The sequence below is a fragment of the Rattus norvegicus genome, chromosome 3 (genome assembly GCF_021556685.1).
Source record: "Rattus norvegicus strain SHRSP/BbbUtx chromosome 3, alternate assembly SHRSP_T2T, whole genome shotgun sequence".
NCBI lineage: Eukaryota > Metazoa > Chordata > Mammalia > Rodentia > Muridae > Rattus > Rattus norvegicus.
This window is the reverse complement of record NC_141536.1, coordinates 82,747,499-82,761,515: the sequence shown is the minus strand read 5'-3', so window position 1 is coordinate 82,761,515 and position 14,017 is coordinate 82,747,499. Positions and strand designations below refer to the sequence as shown.

The 14,017-nt window shown below is 37.8% G+C and overlaps 1 protein-coding gene across 6 annotated transcripts in view; it reads right to left on the bottom strand.

Moving 5' to 3' along the window:
- Lrrc4c (leucine rich repeat containing 4C) overlaps window positions 1–14,017 on the bottom strand; it is a 1,368,573-nt gene that overhangs the window by 207,363 nt on the left and 1,147,193 nt on the right.

Below are 14,017 nucleotides of genomic sequence, written 5' to 3'. Positions count from 1 at the left end.
CTTTGGTCTTGAGCTTCATGCGGTCTGTGTATTGTATCTTGGATGATTCGAGCTTTTGGGCTAATATCCAATTATCAGTGAGTAAGAATTTGTATCTTAAGAAGCCCTTTCATGTACTGGTGCAGAGAAGTAAAGACCACCTAGCACACTGCACGAGCAACAGGAACCATTTGAATGGAGAGGCAATGTCTTGCTGGCTTCTGGCTGCAACCGAAGTGAAAGTTCTATATTTTGACTTGAAGGCAACAAAGGAGGAACTGTGTGCCACACTGGGCATAGCATGAACATAGGAGAACTCAAAACATGTCACTGCAATGACATACTTCTTCCAATAAGGCCATACCTACTAATAGTGTGGCACTGTATGGACCAAGCACTCAAACACATGAGTCTATGGAGGCCATTACTGTTCAAATCACCCAGGACAAATGTTGAGGAGAGAATAGCTATCTCTCATCCAACTCAAAGTCTTTAAGGAAATATAGTTTACCTGCCTATGTGTGGTAGAGGAAAAATGGCTTCCATTAATTCACTATACTTAACATATCCAAATCTTATTAGTAAAACATTGCATCTACAGTGTAAGGGAAATGCTATTAGAAATTGAACTTGCAGATGGAGGCAGGAGGCAAAGAATGAGGGTGATGACCACTCCAGAGAACTTTTTTGGGGGGGTATTATTCTCTTTATAATATAAATATATAAAATAAAAATATGGAATTACAAATCTCTTTATTGTTTCTCCAAGATTATAATAACCAGAGCATAGAAAACAAATTGAAAGAGTTAACACTGAGTACAAGGTACAAGGCTAGACATATTGCAGAAATTAATGGAGAAAACAAAAGCTCATACCACAGTAACAGGAAAAGAAGGAAAATGTAGGGATATTTGGGGATGTTTTCTGAAAGAAATCCTGATAGGATTTGGTCAAAGGTGGAAGGTGAGGACTTAAATAACAAAAATTCTGACCCAGAATTTTTCTTGTCTAAAAGAACTACAGGGACAAAAAAGGAGAAGAGCCTGAGTAAAAGGAGGTCCAGTAACCATCCCAAATTAGAATCCATGTTAAGGGGAGGCTCCAAAGCCTGACACTATTACTGATGCTATGTTGTACTTAGAGACAGGAGCCTAGCATGGCTGCCCTTTGAGAGGCCCAACAAGTAGCTGACTGAGACAGAAACAGATACACGTGCCCAATGGTCTGAATTAGGGAAAGGCTGGGAAAAGATATGAAGGCCTATGGAGTTTCCATTGTAAGACCAGCATTCTCAACAAACATGGAGCCTCAAGCTCTCTCAGACACTGAGTCATGGACCAGGAAGCATACATTAGCTGGTCTGAGGCCCCCAACACAGCAGAAGACTTCTTACTCTGGCCTCAATGAGAGAAGCACCACCTAACCTTGGGGAGACTTAAGGCCCAAGGATATGTGAGGTCTGGTGTGTGAAGGTGTGTGGTGTGTGGGAATATTCTCTTGGAGATGAAGAGAGAAGGAATGGGATGAGGAACTGTTGGAGGACAGAAAGAGTGGGGGATAATGACTGGACTGTTAAAAAGATTAAAAATCATCATCATCATCATCATCATCATCATCATCATCATCATCATCATCATCATCTCTAGGCCAAAGGCTTCTGTGGAAAAGGTTCCATGCTTAGTGTAGAGGATAGAGAGGTACCTGAGTCTCCAAATTACAGCTTACTGTTGCTGCCAAGGTGTAGCTTTAGAAGACCCAAGAGGTTCCAATAGGAAGGACTTTAGCTGAAATACTCAAGAAAGGGGAGAGAGAGCCTGTATCCAGTGGATACAGAGACAATATCCAGTGGATAGGTACAGCCCCCAGTTGAGGGATGGGACCAAACAGGCACCTCAAAAATATTAATCCAGAATTCCTCCTGTCAAAAGGAAGTTTATGGACAAAGAGTGGAGCAGAAACTGAAGGAAAGGCCATACAGAGACTGTACCATCTAGGGTTCCATCCCATCTGCTAACACCAATCCCAGACACTATTGCTGATGCCAAGAAGTGCTTGCTGACAGGAGCCTGGTATTGCTGTTCCTTGAGAGACTCGTCCAGAGCTGACCAATACAGATACATATGTATATAGCCAAGCATTGGACTGAGCACAGAGACCCCAATGGGGAAATTAGGACAAGCATTATAGGAGCTGAAGGAGTTTGCCACCTCATCAGAAGAACAAAATATCAACTAACCCACACCCTTAAAGCTCCCAGGGACTAAACCACCAATAAAAGAATAAGTATGGGGTACTCATGGCTCCACCTGGATATATAGCAGAGGATTACCTTATCTGGCATCACTGGGAGGGGAGCCCCTGAGTCCTGTGGAGGCTTGATGACCCAGGTTAGGGAAACACTAGGCTGCTGAGGCAGGAGTAGGTGGGTGGGTGAAGGAGCACCCTCCTAGAGGTAGAGGCAAGGGAGAAGGGTGGGGGGTTTATAGAGGGGAAACTGGGAAGGGGGTAACATTTGAAATGTAAATAAATAAAATAACCAATAAAAATGGAAAAAGAAAGGCATGGCAGAGGAAGAAATGTCTTTTATTGACTTCTTTACAGAGCTTTTCAGAAAGCTGCTGAGCCAGCATCATTTCTATCAGAGTCTGCTCATGACTGTGTTATAGCCTCTGCCCTTGAGGTCATGTCTACTGACTGAATTACATAGAGTGACCATTTTCCATGAATAATTGAGAATATCCAAATGAGGGATATCAGTGTCTGAAATGTGCTCCAAATTCAATGAGCTCTGTACGTGTGGACCAGAAAAAGAAAGACCTGGAAAGGGGCTTCTATTAATTTTTAGAATCATAGAATATAATAAATATTAAAAACTAAAGAACAGCACAATGTTTTTAACTTGAACACTGAGAATTAGATTGGGCTAGTCCTCAAATCAGCCATTCACTCAATTAAGATATGCTAAGAATTAGTCATGCACTGGAAGAGGGTTCAGTACATATATAACCTTTATTTGTACATATATTATTTATTTAATCTATTCATTATCAACTTAAAAATTACTTCTCTACACTATCCATAAAATCTGGAACGGCATCACAAAGGATGGAGAAAATAAGTTAATGACTTTCATGTTTAATGTATGAAGAACTTGCGTCTTCTCAAAAAGAATTTTTTTTAAAAAAAGTTAGTTCTATGTTTTCAAATTGTAACCGAGAGTGCTTTATTTTGAGAAAACAACAGGAGTAATGTAAACTGATGAGACAATCTTTACACATGCTAATAAGCATGGTAAGCTCACTTGTTTGTTAGATGAACACTACTCAAACACTTTCCGTGTACATTCTAAAAATGATTCAGTTTGATTAGAAAAGTGAAAATGGAGACATTTGCAACCAAATATTTTATTTTATACTATTATGGTCTGTGTAGTTTTGAATGGGTACATTTTGTACCTGTTTCACTTTGTTTATCTGAAAGGGAGTCAGGTTTATGTGGTCACTTTCAACAATTCTTACTTATCAGGGAAACATAACGTAATAGGCAGTATTAACATCTAAAGTTATACAGAGGGCTGGAGAGATGGCTCAGCTGTTAAAGGCTAGGCTGACAACCAAAAATATAAAGTTATACAGAGGTTTGGCTGTTCATTGAGCTAGTACTCTAACTCCACACACTGTAAATTAATATCTTTCATATCTGTCTTCAGTTATGGGAGATAGCTGAATTTGTTAATGATCTGCATTTATAGTCAACCTATGGTTTCATAGGTTATACTATATTTCTGTAAGCAAATAGTGGGCAGATACTATATACTCGTCTTATGGGTATGCATCATTCCATAAATCATTCCTGATGATGTATGACTATATTGGAAAATTAGTTACATCAAGGTTACCTTGGTGATATAATTATGTCGTGTTATTGTTGGTTTGCTTTGCCAGACATTGAAAGTAAAAAGCAATGAAATAATTATGTCAGGGTAAATAGAGAATATTTTGTAGGTTATGTGAACAAGAGTAAAGATTTTAATTTGGACAGATGGTAGATATGGAAAAGGCAATCAGATAGTAGCTGGAAGTAGAAACTCCCCAAACCTTATAGAATGAATATGGCCTTTGTCCATTTCTCATTTTCATGTACTGTAGTCCCCCTTTGTTTTATGTCCTTGAGGTTGTGGATATTGGACACTTCTCTCTCTCTCTCTCTCTCTCTCTCTCTCTCTCTCTCTCTCTCTCTCTCTCTCTCCCTCTCCCTCCCCCTCCCCCCTCTCTCCAACCGCTCCCCGCCCCGAGTGTGTGTGTGTGTGTGTGTGTGTGTGTGTGTGTGTGTGTGTGTGAATGTAGAGACCAGGTGTCTCCTCCATTACCTTTCATCTTGTTTTTTGAAACAGTTTCTCACTGAGCCACTGATTTGGTAAGGCTGGCTACCCTGTGAGGCCCATTGTTCTGATCATCTCAGCTTTCACTTGTATTTTTGGTTGTGAGCCTAGCCTTTAACAGCTGAGTTATGTCTCCAGTCCTACATCTCTACTTTCACTTTGGTGGTTTACAAGGCACATGGTTCCTTCCACACTTGTATGTTTTCTTTTCAATGAGTTTAGGAACAAAAGCATCAGATTTTCATGCTTTAATCTTAGGCATGCTATTGACTGAAATATCTCTTTAGTTCTAAATAATATTTTTATGCTGCTGCTGTCATATCCTAAAAAGAACAAATACTCCCACACAAATAATATCTTTGTCCAGGGTAGGTTTTAGTGGGACATAATCATGAGCTGAAAACTAAAGCTCAGTGAGAGGACGTGAGTGACAAAATGCTACTCTCTGTACAAGGGGCTGACTCTGTGCTCTACACTCTCTCATTATGTATTCTGCTAATGGCAGGGGAAGTGAAAATAACAGTTAGCACTGGAAAGAGTGGGCACAACATTAAGATTTAATTAAACCTTGTTTTACTTGGGCAAACTAGTCATGCAGTGATGTCATGGGAGAGCAGAGCTCAACATTTTGTGACTAAAAGCAAAAAGACATGCGGCTAAAATACCAGTGCATATGGTTAAAGCAAACAGGGTGAGAAGAGCAAACTTGGCAGGCTGTGTCCAGAAGCCATGTCACACCCACCACACTGCAAGAATATGAGGTGTTGGATTTGGAGAGAACAGATTTGTGGACCTGGACAGGAATCAAGGTTTCCTCGTTGTTCCTGGGTAATTAAAATTCTTTTATGTGCTTTAAGGAACAGAACGAGCATCAAAGAAAGCAATGACAGGAAATGCAATTATAGTACTGCATAGAAACATTTCTAGCCCTCAAAACTATCCAAGGATAGATAGAGCAGACTGCATTTGAAGGTAGTGTGTTTATTATCACTGAGGGATTTAAAAATAGGCTGCGCAGACACTTGATAGATACTTTCTAACTTGGTACGGTGTCTCAGGAGCCAATAAATTACAGCTGTTTGATTAGACTTAATGGAGAAGAATTATTTGTGTTGTGGATATATGTGAACTGTAGTTGCTTATAATACATGGTAGAGTTTGAAATGGATTAATAGCTCATTTTACCTGTCATCTGGGCTAGGGGTACTCGTAGAATCATTAAAACTTTATTTCTGGAAGTTTCCGAGGCTGTCTTGAAGGAGATTAGTATTGATGTGGATCTACATTGAGGAGAGAAGAAATGGCCTCACTAATATGAATATGAATAATCTTGGGGCTCTGATGCCAACAAACATTATTATATGCTCAGAACACACAGAGAGGAAAGCAAATGTGTTTGAACTGAGGTATTGTGTTAGTTTCATTGCCTCTGTGACCATATGTTCCCAGAAACATTTTAAGGGAAAATATTTTTGTTTTTCTTATTATGAGAGGTTTTGCTTCATTATGACAGGGGGGACTGGGTCATGCCAACAGGAAGTAGGAAGGCGCTGCCATAGTAATCAGCCACAGAAAAATACAACTTCTAAGAAACTATCCCTAGGGATGAAATACTCTCTAACCTGGCTTCATCTAACGTAATTCCTTTAAATCTGAATAATGTATTCAGATATCAAATTCATCAACAGTTCAAACACTTCATTAAAGCAATGCCCTTACGTTCTAATTGCCTCTGCATATGACCTTACAGATAAACTAATATGTGTGCTTCATTAATCTAATATCCCCAATTTTAAAATAACTTTTAGTTCAACAGGAAGTGGGAATGACATTTACTGCTCATGATTATTTACAGATTCTGATATTTATGCGGTAGCATTAATCATCTATGGATTGCTGGGTGATGAAATAAATGGCCTGATGACCCACACTAATGCCAAAAGGGGTCCAAGTGAATGTGGAGTGGTGGATCTTAATAGCAGAATAGATTTAGGTGTGAGAATGTGTCTCCTAGGAGTGTCAGAAGTTATACCCATTAGGTCTCATTACCATGGCTGCCCATGAATGAACTGATTAAGGAAAACAACAGCAGAAATGCCAGAGTGGGTGGGAAAGCCCAAGAGGATTCAACTACACAAAACAAAATATAGACATCCAACAATTTCTGAGAGCAGGAGAAATAGTCTTTCCAGGGGAGGAGTATATGGCATTGTTATACTATATTAAATGGTCAGGCATGAAAAATGTATTGTAAGCCTGAGAAAAATTACTTATGTATTTATTAATGTGTGTATGTGTGTATGCATGGATGTGTATAAAACGTCAGTTGAAGAAAAAGAATGAAGTCATGAATCTGTAAGAGACTAAGGAGGATATATGAAATGATTTGGAGAGGAAAAAAGGACAAAAATTAAGCAATTATATTATAGTCTCAAAAATTAAAGAAATAAATTAAAAACAAATTGACATAAAAAGTGAATATTGCTCAAAGCATGCTACATTAAAACAAAAATAAAAACAGTTGTTTATGGACTCCTTTTCATGCTACAATAAAACCCTATATAAAGGCATCCTCATTCAATTTTGCTATATAAATAAAATTATTGTAACGAGTCACTATTATATGTCCTAACATGATATTTAACTACACATGCATCTGTAAACATGAGAATATATAATTAGAAAATAAACTAAGAATAGAAAAAAAACCTTTATAGCTAATGTGAAATCGTTTAAATCCTTGGTGATTAAGATGAACAGGCTTAGCCTGCTACTTGTACTTGGTGGGCTTTAGTGTGGGCAGGAACACTGAAGATCCCATTCCCCTTTATAATGATGGGCACCAATCGTACTTTTAAAGATTTCTATTTCTCTATTTTATAGTTCCACAAATTTATGGCTGTGGCTATGGCAACATTTGCTTCTTGTCAAGGACATAGCTAAATTTTTTTTTGTGAAACTTTTAATAATGGTTTCAGAGTACACTGAGAAGAAAATCACATATCTGTATCTGTTAATGCTGAGGACAGAAGGTGACAGTTCAGGAGAGCAAGATAGGGAATCATATAGCATTTAAAGAAGCATTTACAAGTCACAGTAACACATCCTCAGGTATGAATGGCTATATGGTTAGCATTGGGCACATACATCATTGTTTTGTAGTGTATGGCGAGAAATTTTATACTATCATTAAATAATATATCAAAAAGATGCCTGATGTCAGGTGTACGTAAGAAGTCACTCAGCCAATGGGCAGACAGTGAAGTGGTATAAATAGAACATTCTAGACCAACATTTGCTCTCTCTCTGCATCTTTACCCCTGTCCTCCCTCCTTTCACTCCTTTCTCATTACTCTGTATCTACTCAATAATATAACCTAAAGATTAGTATTTGTACTTACTGTGTCTTTTGATTTATTTTTTTCTACAATTTGGAAGGAATAAGGTTTTATTTCAAATATAAAATGTTCAAAAAGATCATTATTATTATAGGTATATATTTTATGGCCCAATGTATTCTTAGATACCAAATGTTTAGAAAATATGCAGAAAAATGCAAACGAACAAATGAACAAACACAAACAGAAAGATAGAAAGATTAGTTCAGGGTTCAGCACAATGACAAATCGCCCATTTGCTCAACTCAGTTTTAAGTTAATCATTATTTGATTTATTCATGAAACACTAGGAAATACATAACTGTTTCCTTTATTTTTCTTTGTAGCATTAGATACTGTTATAATTTTAAAATGATACTAGTAATGTTTTTTCTTTCACAAAATAACTTCCACATTATTTTTTTAAATACAAATCAGATATCTAGGGCCTGTCTAAGCTGAGAAGTTTTACATGTCATAATTATATTTGCTTCCTGTGTTAATGGGGGAACCATTTTTTAAAAGGCCGACATCAGGTCACTCTGTAACTTGTGCTCTGTGAGGCTGTACTGAAGGTTTCATCCACACATGTTTTTATTATACTGAGAAGGAGGGTTGGGTAGATGACATTTAAGGTACATCACACAAACAGATATCTGAATTAGAATTTAAGCTTAGCATTTTGTCTTCGGTCTGTAAGCCCTGCACATAAGCCCTGTTTTATTAGGATGTAGAAGAGAAGGTAAAATGCTTATTAAAGGGACTGCAAGCATGATTCTGAGTGTAATAGCTCAAACAACAGAAAATAAAGTCAAGATTTTAATAACACTCTGAATGAACCTTAGTTGTATTCATTTGGGTGTGAAATGAATGCTTGCGTAACCATAATATAAAAGCAAAACACATTAGAATTGTAGTTAGCATGATTGCTGGTTAGGTTTTTGTCCTGGGTCCTGGTGACCATGGAAGGGATTTCTTTCCCATTGTCTTACCATCCTTCTTAATCACATACCTTTAGGAAGGTTGCTCAATATTTTATTGGAAAGCAATTCACCTTCTAAATTTCTTACTGATGCAATTATGCTGCAAGTTATGTCTGATGGCACTATATGACACCATGATAGGTCTAATTCATGTCATTGAAATCTTTACTCTTTTTTCCCAAGCCCTGAGAAGCTGGGAATGTTGTTCATCTCAATGTTCTACTGACCACATCTACGTAACATGAATATTAGAGCCATTTTGTAAGTGTTTCAATTTAAGCATGTGTACTGGTGTCTGAAACATTAAATTAAGCCTCAAATGACTATGAGACTTATTATATTTGCTTTAGACACAAGACACACACATATACACATATACATCATGTTGAATGCAGCATATACAGTTTTATAATATATTTAAATATGTGTTATATATGTGTCTATCTATCTATCCATATTTATACATATACACACATAAAAACTACACATACTATATGCACATATGTGTTGTCGCTGAACCCAAATAACTCCACTTAGATAATCCCGGTGATGGTGGTGACTCTTTTTTCACTACCCGACCCAGTGTTCTGAGTTTCCAAATGAAACACACACACAGGTAGACTTATATTTTAATATTCCTTAGAAGCTCAATGCCTATGCCACTTCTAAGCCTCCACGTGGCTAACACTCTCTGCTCCGATATTCCTGTGGTATTACTAAAACCTATATTCTATCCTGGCCAACACAGACCCAGACCCAGGACTTCAGCCCTCTCATGCTGAGTTTTGTAGCACCTACGTCACAGCTGTGTTCTCTGTATGGCCTCTCTCGGGCCTGGCATCTACTTTTTTCCTGGCATGGCAGCTCTCTCCTTCTATTCCTTTCTCAAACCTTTGCCAGTAATCCTAAAGTTCAGCCTCTGCTTCCCTGCCTGGCTATTAGCCACCAGGAACTTTACCAATCAAAACCAATTGTGGGCAGGGTCCCTCAACATCTTATGTGCAGATTATTGTCCAATTTGGGAGACCAGATTAACATAATATATGCAGCATTAGACCAAATCTACAACATTATGTATATACACATATATAGATACAACATACAATACATTCTGTGTTGAAATGTTGTGTATTAGATAATTTTTATTGGATATATTTCTTTATTTGCATTTCAAATGTTATTTCCTTTCCCGGTTTCCTGTCCATAATTCCCCTATCCTCTACCTCTCCCCCATATGGGTGTTCCCCCCAAGTACCCCACCTTACCACCTGCCCAACATTCCCCTGTACGGGGGGTCCAACCTTGGCAGGACCAAGGGCTTCTTCCCCTTCCATGGTGCCCCAACAAGGCTATTCTCAGCTATGTATGCAGTTGGAGCCCTGGGTCAGTCCATGTGCATCATCTTTGGGTACTGGTTTAGTCCGTGGAAGCTCTGGTTGGTTGGTATTGTTGTTCTTATCGGGTTGCAAGCCCCTTCAGCTCTTTCAATCCTTCCTCTAATTTCCCCAAAGGGGTACTGTTCTCAGTTCAGTGTTTTGCTGCTAGCACTGACCTCTGTATTGGACATGCTCTGGCTGTGTCTCTCAGGAGCAACCTATATCTAATAAGATCTTTTCCCAATCTGATGTTGCCATTTTGTCCTAATGACAGTGTCCTTTGCCTTACAGAAGCTTTGAAGTTTTGTGAGGTCCCATTTGTCAATTCTTGATCTTATAGCATGTCATTGGTTTTTTTTCAGGAAAAATTTTCCAGTGCCCATGTGTTCTAGACTCATCCTCACTTTTTTCTATTGGTTTGAGTGTATATGGTTATATGTGGAGATCCTTGATCCACTTGGACTTAAGCTTTGTACAAGGTGATAAGAATGGATTGATTTGCATTCTTCTACAAGCTGACCTCCAGTTGAACAAGCACCATTTGTTAAAAATGCTATTTTTTTTCCACCTCACGCCAGTAAGTGTGGCTAAGAAAGAAAACTCAGGTGATAGTAGATTCTGGCAAGAATGTGGAGAAAGAGGAACACTCCTCCATTGTTGGTGTGACCGCAAACTCATACAACCACTCTGGAAATCAATCTGGGGGTTCCTCAGAAAATTGGACATTGCACTACCTGAGGACCCAGCTATACCTCTCTTGGGCATATACCCAAATGATGCTCCAACAAACAAAAAAGACACATGCTCCACTATGTTCATAGCAGCCTTATTTATAATAGCCAGAAGCTGGAAAGAATCCAGATGCCCTTCAACAGAGGAATGGATTCAAACGAATGTTGTACATCTACCCAATGAAATTCTAATCAGCAATCCAAAACAATGACTTCATGAAATTCATAGGCAAATGGAATGAACTAGAAAATATCATCCTGAGTTTGATAATTCAATCACAGAAAAGTGCACATAGTATGTATGCACTCATTGATAAGTGGATATTAGCCCAAAAGTTCAAATTACCCAAGATGCAATCCACACAACACAGGAAGCTCAAGAAGAAAGATGACCAAAATGTTGATATGGTTTTAAATAAGAAATACATTATCTGTACCAAGAAAATTCTTGCCACCATGAAATGTATCTTTAGTTTTGTACTAGTGTGAGTTGGACTTTAACAGAATTTAATTAGCTCTGTTCCAACTACATCTTTTCTTTCTGTAACTAAAATAATCAATTAAAGAAAATAAAATAAAAAAATAATAAATAAAAATGTTATTTTATGAAAAAAAAGAAAACGAAAACAGCACCATGTGTTCCTCTATAGTGATTACCTTAGAAAAATATACCTTTTCTAAAAGTAATATTAAATTGGCTAAAATATGGTAGATTTACTGCTATGATTTTTAGATGAATTAAAATATAGTTATAATAACAAAAAGAACAACAACACTGCTACCACCACCACCAACAACAAAGGATAAAAGCACCTTCACAAACACTGAAAAAGCACTCCAGGGAAAGTGAATTCAGAGCAGAGACCCTCATGTGTTGTGCTTGAAAATTTCAGCTTATATGACAAAAGTAGTCTCAGCATTAGCTGAGTAGGAAATGAAGTCAGAGGCGATCAGAGAATGGGTTACCAAGTCTTCTAGAGAACACAATAAAAACTGTGAATTTTATTTGTAAGAGTCTTTAGCAAAGAAATGACACAGTGGAATATCTATCTTAGTGCAGTCTCTGTAGCACTAGGGTTGGAGGTAAGCTGGAGATTGACTGGAGATGAACAGAAGCTATGATCTCATTTGTAAAGCCATGACAGTAACTGTGAAAATAAAGTGGAAGTCTACATTGATACTTGCTCATGCCAACGTTTTTGCAGGATAGAACTTTTGTTTATTCATCATATTTACAAAACTGTATTGATCATCCATAAGCAAGTCTGTGCCTGTCCCAGAAGCAATTGAGTTTGATGTCATTTTTCTGACTTCAGCCAGACTAAGCTATGCTTCATAACTTCCACCTTCCTAAAGCTAGACATTGTACTCTTGCATAATTCATCAAACTGTGGGAACCGTCTCCTATTTTCCACCCTTAAATCCTGTCACATCTATTTTTAATGTTAACAATTGATACTTCTTAAAATTCCTTTTAAATCTCTTTTCTCATGAAGCCAAGCTAGTGTAACCTAATATTGACTCTCTTCTCCATTTAAAGGTGTGGCTTCTTGGGGACTTAGCTTAACTTCTTTTTATCCTCATAATTGAGTTCTGACCTCCAAAGGACATGTTCATAAAGGGAGTAAATAAGATTGACATGAGAAAGTGGTCTGTAATCAAGGATGTTTTGGAATCATTGAACTAAATAATCGGATCCCTTGCCTCCAGGGTAGCTCAGAGAACGTTGGATATTTTTTATTATGACTCTCCATGAGGTGAGATGATATTTGTTGAATTTATTAAAGTTAATGGACTATGAAAGTCCCCTCCTCCACATTTTCTTTATAAACCATTTCAAGATGAATGTCCTGCTGAATTCCTGAAAATTATTTCCTCAGGGGAGTACTTGTAACTATTATCTAGTTATAGGTATCTGTAAACAGCAAGCTGTGTGACCAAAGACTTCTGAAAAGGAAATGTTTATCAGCAGTCTACATGTTCATATGAACCTCATTGTGCACGTGCACACACACACACACACACACACACACACACACACACACACACACTCACACACAGACACTCACATACATATGCATTTATATGTGGACATACATATATTTATATATACAAATATATGCATATATGTGTATAGGTCTCTGTCTCTCTGTCTCTCTGTCTCTCCCTCTCTCCCTCTCTCCCTCCCCCTCTCTCTCTCTCTCTCTCTCTTTCTCTCTCTCTCTCTCTCTCTCTCTCTCTCTCTCTCTCTCTCTCTCTCTCTCTGTGTATGTGTGTGTGTGTGACAACTATTGAGGCCATGGATTTGAAAAAGAGCAAGGAAGGGAATATGGCAATATGGGTTTGTAGGGAGGAAGAAGAAAGGGAGAATGATATAAATACAATCTCAAAAAAGAAATTATGTTTTAAAAATATGGTAACGTCTTCTGAAGGAGCCTCTCAGAATGTCATTTTCAAAGTGTTAATTGAACTAGAGGACTGGTAAGGATTGACTTATATTATCCAAAAGCCTAGTCAGAATTCACATGCCATCACATAGTCAGAATTCTTTCCATTAGAAATACAATTATTTAAGTCTGGCATTAAAAGTAGGGCCAGGTGCTGTTTCTGACCATTAAACTATGAAAGCAGAGAGATGTTGTGTCATGTTGTCCAATAGAGCATAAATGATACCCTGTTACCCAGGGATCTCTAGGAAGCCAGGAGAATGTTCTTGTGACACTATGTGTTCACCATTTTCCCTATTCCTATTACAGGGTGAACAATCATTATAGAAGTAAGAGCACATTTTCACTTATTTCCTTCTCCTTACTGTTGTGGCAGGGTTGGGGGACTTCAGTTCCTTCTAGGAACAAATTAGTGGATTCTGTAGGAGTTGAAGTCTTTAGATTCTTTGACAGATGACACTGCCACCACCTATCTCTCTGTATCCAGACCAAAACAAAAAACAAACAAACAAAAAAAAAAACTGCAGTCAAGTGTGTTATATTTTCTTTGGGTAGGCATTCCCAGCAAATAAATAATGCTTTTCCTTTCCTTACCATAATGAAAGTAGCTCTCCAATGAAAGCCCCCTCAAGCCCTGCTCTCTTTGTTTATAGAGGGTTTATTTGTTATTGTTCTGTAATGTTATACTTGAAGCAGGAAAATAACAATAGCAGTAACAGCCACCACGTATCATGACTTATAA